Genomic DNA, 9,376 nt, shown 5'->3' with positions numbered 1-9,376 from the left:
ATAGCCTACTGCAGGTAAATTTCACCAGTTTCTCAGCAACAAATGCTAAGGAAGGTAGGTCATGTACGTCACCTTAGCTGTCTCGACTGGCCAAGGGCACTGGTGCCAATGTACTTACACCTCCTCATTTGTCAGTCATATCTGTCCTACTCCACAGTTCTGTTTTTTCAGTAGTTTCTTCTTACAGCAGAGTAATCAGAGCAGAAGAGTTACTTCTTCAGGTGAGCTCCTTTTAAGTCACATATTGAACAGTCTCCTGAGCTGCCTGTGGCTCTCACAAGGGTAGTGCAACAAACAGTAACTGAATTTATGCCAGCAGCTGCACAGAAGCACTTACCAAAAGCTCCTACTATGGATAAAGAAATCATTCAATGGGATGGAAAACAGTATTGCTATAATATTTAGATAAATTAAAATACCTATATTTTTCATAATTATTACATTTTAATGAAGTAATGCTTTAAAAGGCATTACAATAAATAAGGATACAGGTAGACCATTATATTAAAATAAACAATTGAATGCAAGCTACTTAAGTCGTACAGTTAAGACACTGCCTTAAAAGCAAAGTTTTAAAGCATCAAGCAAGTGGGTGTAGGTATACACTAGAAAACTGGAAAAAGGCATTCATAGCCAAAATCCAGAAAGTTTTTTTTTGTCTTTTAGTGACTGCATAAAACCCAGATTTCTGAATTTGTGGTTCTGGACTAAAAAGAAATTAGATTGGAGTATCTTGTAACTCTTGTTTTGTAACACATGCAAACAGTTCCCTAGTGAAAGGACTCTGTGGATATAAATTCATACTGCAAAGCTTCATTGCCTGTGCAACTGGTAGAACAACTTTGGCTTTGTTCATTGTGCAAAGTAAATAGTTTTCTCATTTTCACAGCAGCTTTGTATTTCCCATTAAATAGTATTTGCCATGAAATCTGATGGTGAGCTTCATTCATGTGGTCTCAGGAATGAAGCTCTGTCTATATAAACTGATTGTGGAACTGAACACTAAATGTTAAGGCATTTGTTCCTTGGCTTTTTTTTTTATTATTTTTTTTAATTGAGCTGTAAGATGAGAATCTTTATCTAGACTTCTTTATTTGGAAGCAAGAAAGATCTGCAGCATGGGCTACTATAGTACTAGATCCTTTTTAAAATCAACAAAAAAACACCCTGCCATTCTCCAACAGGGGTCCAAGAATTACAGACTGATATTACAAGCATTTATTTGAGGGTTTTTTCTATTGTGTATGCAGTATTCATAAAGTGAAAAAAGAGCAGCAACCATTTGCCCTTTGTATTTTTGTATTGGAGTTTGTTATTTAGGATTGCAGTGACCCTACAGTCAGTCCTTTGCTGCTTCAGTCTGGAGAGCTGACAAGCTGGAGCACTGGAAAGCTCAGTGAAGAAGATACATGGCATAAGAAGTTAGGATGAGCAGGAGCTCTTACCAGCCCTTGTCAGTTCCTGCAGGACCCCTTGAGGGTCCAGATGCAAACAACCAGGTGGTGCAATTCCTGTTATCTGACAAAATATTTGTCACTTTCCTACCTCTGTTGAATGTTTCACTTCAGGGAATATTGTTAGACATCATGTTTCCACAAGTGGTTTTCAGAGGACTGTATGGAAGTAGACATAGATTTGTTTGTTTGTTTATAATTTAGGATAAGGCTTTCCACTGTATTGTTCCTAATGGAATTAGGCAGAACTAAGCTCACATAATACATTATGAACTCCAGCTGACATTTACTTCAAATTCCACAGTTGATTCATCACTGTATATTCACATCTGTACTATTTGATTGCTAATTAAATTCACAGGGTAAAGAATGAAATCAAATGTTTCTTGTTTTTTAAGGGAATATTGTATTACAGCAGCACTCATAAATAAAACACAGTACTTTTATTTATTTCACAGTTGTACAAAAAAGGTCATAAAATTTAGCTGGTCTCTTTTGTGTGTGTTCTCAACAAATCTAGAACTAGCTGTTCTTGTATCACAGAGCATAAAAAGCCAAATAGTGTTGGTTTCCCTGAGTGTGAAATTTTGAAGCAAATAACAAGAATACAGAACATCCAGATTGAGCACAAAATTATTTAATATAGTTCTAATGTGTATGTGTCGAACTCAAGTCTCAGAAAACTTACTTTGTTGCTTTCCTGAAGTCATGTTTTCATTAGATTTTTATCAGATGGTGAAGCTTTCATGCCAGCTTGACCTGAGCTATGATCATCCTGAGTTAGGAAGTATTCAGGTTATTCCTGGAAAACACTGAAAGTTCAGGTGAGCTCTGTGCAGAAGGCTGATTCCCAAGAATGGCTTGGGAAAAGGAGAGGTCAACTCCAACAGAAAACCAGAACACAAGGATACAACTAAATTTATATGTAGAAATCTGCAATGTACAGTGTTTCATTTCCTGTGTGAAGAACAAAATCACCTATAACAGGGCCAGAAAGATTTGCATGTTTTTCTCTTATTTAAGATAACCCAACGAAGTAGGAGCCTAAGAGCTCCAGAGTTGGTGCTTTAGAGCACCGGAGGTTTAAGAACCTCACACTTGGCCACTCTGAAGAGCAGTTTATTTAAAATGTGTGTACAAGCAAAAATCAATAGCTTCCATGCTGTCACCAACCACTAGAGCTTGTTTTCTCTCCAGGCTGACTCTTACTTGCTCCAGTTGTCAGCAGACTGTGCTTTACTGGTTCCAGTGGACAGCAATTACCAAAGCAGCAGCTCCCTTTCTTCCTCTCGTGGGAAGCCAGAAAAACAAGATGACAAAAAGGGACCAGGTGAGAAAGCAACTTGATTCTTTGTCCTCCCAAGATGAGAAGACAATGCAGAGGTGCAAGGGAAGGACAAGAAAAGATATGTTTTTAAAAAATAAAATTAAGGAGGAAGGAAAATGAAAATTGAGGTGTCAGGGGGAGAGAGTCACCAGTGTGAGGAAAGAAACGTGCAAAAGGTGCATGTGTAAAAAGCTGATGAAAGATTACTGGGTATAAAAAGAGGGCACATGCTGGAGGAGGAGATCCTGGCAACTTCTTATCTGGGTCTTTTAAGCTGTGCCTGTGGCTCTGCGTGAGCTGATGTAAATAACAGTTATCAAAAAATACAGGAGCACTCAGACCTCTAATCCTACAGTAAAGTCATGTGGGATCTTAAAACTAATTAAGGCTTCTCTCTAAGCTTTAAATCTAGTCTATGTGTAGTATTATATCCTGACTGTATTCCCTGTAGAATTCAGTGAGAATTTCAGACAGTCAAGTAAGAAACTACTCCAGAAACCTATTGCACATTGAAAACAAGCTCAGTTTTTACTGAGTATCAGGAATCGCATCATTTGAGGAATCCGAGAATAAAATTCAGTTTGTCTATTACAGTTTGTCTATTATGTCTTATCTCACATTCAGGACAGCATCAAAACACACTATAATGTTGCTATTACTGCACCCATCACACAAAACTTACAGTTATAAATTAGTTAAAGTATAACAAACAAATCTGAAGTAACTCTAAGAAGTACAACAAGCAAGACAACACAATGCATACTCAAAGCAGGAGACATTTATTTCTTTATGAGGAACACTCTGGACTGAATGTTCCACGAAGGAAGATGAAAGAACCCTCAACATAGATAAACCTGATAAAGTTGTTACAGATGAGGATGTTCCCCATGTAGTTCTTCAAAGGGCCTCTACTAACATAAACAGAAAGAAGTTTTTTCTTTCAGTGTTATACTATCAAAGAAAAACAAAATTAACTCTTTTAGGAGAAGAAAATAGAATTTAAACTACTGTTAATATCTGTTAATCTCAGTCCATCTTTGAGATGAACAAAGTAAATTTTAAAAAAGTATAAACTGCTAAGGGTCATTGATCCTTGTCAGTTCACTTCAGATGAAAAAATGGGACTATCACATCCTGCTATCAACATAATGTTGTAGATATTCAATAGCAATTCTGGTATACAGTAAATGGTAAATTCTGATATTTACACTACATGCTGGAAATCTTTCATAGGCCTAAAGTATATTCTGAGAAACAATATTTGCAAATTAAAGTAAAAGAAAAACAGTTATTGTTTTCTATCACATAAATATAGGAGTTAAAATATATAGAGAGCAAAGGGTACGTGCACCAGACTTGTTTTTAAATCTAATTTAAACTCATTAACTGCTGTAGAACTTGTGATGATGGCCACAGATTAGCTTTCTTTTTTATCTTTGAAAAGCAACAGCTTTTGGAAAGAGCTGGACTGGATGTGAAACCTCTGGCCTTGTTTATTCAGCATTATAGTGTGCTTCTGAATCCTTATGTCCCTGATGACAGAGGTGCTTTTCTATTTATGCTCTTTGTATTCAGTTTGTGCACACTGGAATTATATGCACTTTTTTTTTTTTTTTTTAACTGCACAGACTAATGTCCCTCTTGCATTAGGTCATGAAAAAATAAAGAACAATCAGACTACTGAAATTAAAATTTTTAAAAAGCCCTTAAAATCACACAACTTTGGATTACAGAAAAACTTAGTAAGAGGTCTCTAGTTGTTTCTCTCATGTTATTTTCATGTTGCATTTTTCCACAGGTTGTAGAAAGACTTGCAGACTTATAGGAAGAGTTTGATCTCATTATTTTCAGTTCTCTTTGTCTCTGACTGGCTCCTTTGTGTCTGTTACCTTGACCCAAACCAGCCTAATTAGATACTTGACATGAGCTTTTCTCCCCTTCAGTTTTCTTTCTGGATATGGAATATTAAATTCATTTTAATATATGTATGTATATCTATGTATAAATGTAGGTATATGTGCATTATAAACATATATACATACATATATATGTACTTCTGTGTATAAATGGAGATCTCTGTTTCCTACATGTCAGTGAGAAAACAGGTATAAAGATGCAATTCTCCATGGAAGCTATTACTGTTAATCCCTTAATATTTCAGTATTAAGTTTATTTCCTGAATGTAAATTTACTTCAGTTACTTTCTTGAAACAGGAAGTGATGTAGTTCCATGCACAGAGAGGTCAAAAGAAGGAGGCTTTAAATGTAAACATAACAGTTTGTTTGAAAAAAAAGACCAGCTGTATGAAATGGATAGGTAATACCATTTCCTAAAAAACATGCCACAGGAGCAATAAACTACCCAAACTATAAAATATTTATTTAGCTTAGGATAGCATGGATAACTGCTAGACAAAACTAAGAAACTTACAGTTTTTGTACATAAAAGGCTTCTGAAGGATATCAGTAATTTATGGGTTTTGTGTTATAAGATAGGGTAGAAAGTAGAGCTGAGTTAGAAAACAGAAAGTTCAGGATCATGGAACTAAATGCTGAAGAAATTAGAGTCCATGGCTAACAAAAGCAAGGTGGTTGTACAATCTTGTAAAACAAGGTTGATCAGTTGTACAGAATATTTGTTTAAAATGGAGATGGGTAAGAAGCAACACTTCTGAACAAGTCTGTGCCATCTCATGAGATAAAATCCCTGAGAGCAGAAAATCACAAGAAGAGAATCACAAGTTTTCCCTCTCTATTTGTCATATCACAAGCCTCTCATTCAGGAAAATTGTCTCAAATTGACAATGTTTAATGTGATCAGAGGTAATGAAATCTAATGAGATAATTACACAGCTCTGATGACATTGGGAATCTTTTAGATGTTCGTGATTTTCACTCTTGGTGAAACCTATTGGTTATTGCAATCCTGATTGATGCTGAGAAATTGAAGCCATCAAACATTTTTTCAGAAATGTTGCTGCTGAATGTTATGGGTGGCAATGCTTTGCCCTGATTTCTCTCTCAGAATCCAGTACTTCATTGATACCTCTGAGGTGTTTTCAACTATGAGAGCTATCAGTCAGCCTCCAGCCACCAGCACTTGTTGTGAAGAACTTAAAAGGAAGGCCATGAACAAAGTTGACTTTTTATTAAAAGGCTTTCGAGAAGGTTGTGCAGCTGCTAAAAAACCTCCAGGGAGTAAAAATAAGACAATTAAAAGCCATGAGAGTTGGCATGGAAACTAGTGAAAAAATAAATACACCTTCAAATAAAAATCAAGCAGAATAGCCAGAGACAAGTATTAGTTAGCAAGAATTACTCAAGAGATTACTCAAGAAAAAATAATACTTCAGCAATCAGAACTCTGATTTTAACAATACTAGTAAAGAGGGGCCTAACCTACAGAGATAAAATATCAAATAAAAACAAGGAAGATTAAATAATACTTGAAAAAGAGACAGTGAAATACATAAAAACAAATAAGAATTTTAAAATTTAAATATAAGCAAGTCTACAAAATATCTAGTTCGTTTGCAGACCTCACAACAGAAAGCATTATACAGAAATACACGTTGCAAAGAACCTGCATGGTTTACCTGCATAAATTTATACTGCATAAATGTATGTCAGAGAAATGTTTCAGATTATCAAAATAATGATAGTGATTAAGACACCAGCAGAGAAGCTATCTAAGCAATCTGCTAAGCAGGGGCAAGCTTCTAAGACTAGCTTGTCTTCAGAAAAGATTTCCAAGAGAATTTGGAAATCAAATAACATAGACACTAAAATACATGCAAGCTATTATGAAAATAATCTTTTTTTTATCAGACTAGAAGGCAGCAAACGTTATACCTACCACTAGAGAGAGGCTGGTGTCATCCTGAGCTACAAATCTACAAACCTTCAGGACACAAAAAACTAACTGGGAGTTAGTCTTCTAAAAGCCCAGAACATGTAAAATATTATGTTATGTCAGGCCTAATCAGGAAGGATTCCACCTGAAAAACCGTGCCTCTGTCATCTGCTATTTGCACAGCTGGAGCACTTGGAGGCTGCTCCACTTTTTGCCTGGGCTCTGGCAGCCGACAGGGCACGTACCCGAGCTGCTGTTGCTGTGAATCTGCAGCCCAAGCAATAAGAGTTCACAGGTGAACACAGCTGGCACCAGGAAGAATGCAAAGTAAAAAACAGTTGAGATGAATGCAGGAAGTACTGATTAAAACATACCAAAGGAGTGGAATTATTGAGTTTTATTTAATTTAGGAGCAGGTTGGAGAGAGTATACTGGTGTACAACAGATTTTCAGGGGGGATTCTTTTAACAAAAGAAAGAAGAAAATGTAGAGGTACTTCTTGAAAAATAGGTCAAAAATAAATATGCAAACAAAATTGGTGTGACTTACAGAGGCACTGAACAGATGCATGGACAAAGAATAATTAGTTTTCATAGGGTGTAGGAAAAGGGTGGAGCAGAAGATACAAGTGAAAAGTTAAGTAATGACATGCTTTACATAAATGTCACATCAAAATACAAATATATATGGCGTGTTACTTGAATGAATTGTGTTTGAGTCCAGAATGCCTGCTGTAACAGACCATTCTTTCTGTCTTTTGCAGATTGTTTTTCTGGAAGTGCAGTTTATCATAATTTCAGCAAGTACTCAGTGCATATGACCTACCACCAATGTTTTCCCTGCACTTATTTTTATCAGGTAGGAGCTGTTCAAAACTAATTTTATTGCATGTTTGATGTGCCCTCTGCCTTGACTGCTATTAAAACCGTTGTTAAGGAACCTAAGAGGAAATAGGATGTTAGAATTGGAAATATCACTTGAGGATCATTTTAATAATGCCCACAGCAGGACAGGATGGCTGCTGATTCCTGGCTAAACAAACACGGAAATACCATCAGGGATGTTTGCTATACATCCATGTCAACAGCATCAAACATAAAAGAAAAGTATCTCCACCCTCAACCTGCTCCTTGCTGCTCCCTACCCTCCCCAGACACGGATAATTCAAACACACACAGGACAGGGGTGGGCATGTGCTTGGGATCATGGTCAGGGACCCAGGCAGGTGCACCTGCAACACGAGGGCATGGGATGGCTGAGAGGAAAGCGTGGGGGATTTTTTGAGTACTCTGGTAATAGGCTCTTGGGCTCCAGGAAAACCCACTGTAGTTTTTATGTGTATTCAGCTACAGAAGGTATATTGAGTTATTTAAAGGTAGTTACTGCATCAAGGCCATGACATGCAAAGGGTTGTAGAGTGCAGCACAGTGACAAAATCCATATCTACCACTGAAAAACAGGTCTCTGGCCACACTCTGTGCTCAGAGGCCTCGGGCTGAGTCACACTGTCAGTGTTAGGGGCCACTCTAATGCCAGCTTCCAGTTGCAACAGTGCTCTCACCAAAGGACTGAAGAGACAGGCAGGAAAGCGGTATCCCAGGCATACTTTGAGAGGCTGAAATATAGGCTGGACCTGCATGGAAAAGGACAGATTGAAGCATTATATCCCAGTGTCTTTACAGAGCTGTCAAAGGACAGTGATAATGCAGACAGCATTAGAATGTTTGTTTGGAATTTGTGCTCGTGGGGATGCAATGAGTGAGCCCATACATGAAGAGTTAACTCCCTGGGGAAAGAGAGACCAACAGAAAGGCTGGGGCAAGCAGAAATCCCTCCAGAGGGCTGGCTACGAAACACTCACACTACAATGGGCTTCAGAGGAAACTATCATACAGCGTTATGCAAATTCACGCGTTCATCCAAGTTTATGCCATCACAGGAAAGTCAATTATTTTGTTTCCAACTTATCACATGAAAGGTTACGTACGTCAGCTAACTTTGTGTGCCAGTCTGGGACCATTAATTTAAGTGATTAATCTGGATCTTAATCTGGATCTGATGGAAGCTGATAGCGAGCACTTGGGAGGCTGGTGAGCCTGCCCGGAGCAGAGGCACTGCCGGGCTGGACTCCAGGGATCTGTCAGCATCGCCGGGGCCCGCGGGGCTGCGGGGACGGGCCGCTCTCCCACCGGGGCGACGGCAGAGAGCGGGAAAGAACGTGGCCCCTCACGGAGGCGCCGTGACCGGGCCGGACCAGCCGCCCCGCCGCTGTCGGGCATGGCTGGCGATTATTATAAACCCTCGCGTATTTCTCCCCTCGTGTGCCATGACCCCTCTGCGGTACCACCCCGAGTGTTACAACCACCCCTCACTGCGGGCGCCCCAGTGCTGCGCTCGCCCACAAGGACGGCGGAGCGGCCGGCTCGGCACGGCGGCACATGGAGCATGCTGGGAGTTGTAGTCCCACGGGCAGAGGCTTCGCGCCGCAGCACCGGGCAAGGCCGATGGGCGGCGGACCTCGGCAAGAGGGGGGTGCGGCGTTGGTTCGGCGAATACCGTCCGCCCTCTCCCACCGTGCTGGCGGAGCAGAAGGGCCACCACCCAGTGGACATGGAAAGGACAGCGTTTACTCCGCGTCCTCTTGTCCCTCTTCTCCTCTCGGGGTGCGCGATCGGGGTGCTCTCCTTTGAGTTCTCCCCCCTCATCGCCCTGCAGATGGAACGCCCCGGCAGAGGCCGCCGC

At 39.6% G+C, this 9,376-nt stretch overlaps 1 long non-coding RNA gene across 1 annotated transcript; it reads right to left on the bottom strand.

The window, feature by feature from the left end:
• Positions 1-1,030: 1,030 nt before the first annotated feature.
• LOC306805296 lies at positions 1,031-9,048 on the bottom strand. Its single transcript, XR_013775179.1, has 2 exons — positions 8,599-9,048; positions 1,031-2,736 (listed from the first exon to the last, which is right to left on the bottom strand). It is a non-coding gene; the product is annotated as an uncharacterized lncRNA (long non-coding RNA).
• Positions 9,049-9,376: the final 328 nt, after the last annotated feature.

Source organism: Erithacus rubecula, assembly GCF_903797595.1.
Source record: "Erithacus rubecula genome assembly, chromosome: 9".
In the NCBI taxonomy this organism is placed as follows: Eukaryota; Metazoa; Chordata; class Aves; order Passeriformes; family Muscicapidae; genus Erithacus; species Erithacus rubecula.
Note: the sequence above shows the minus strand (reverse complement) of the source record. Positions and strands in the feature narration are given on the sequence as shown.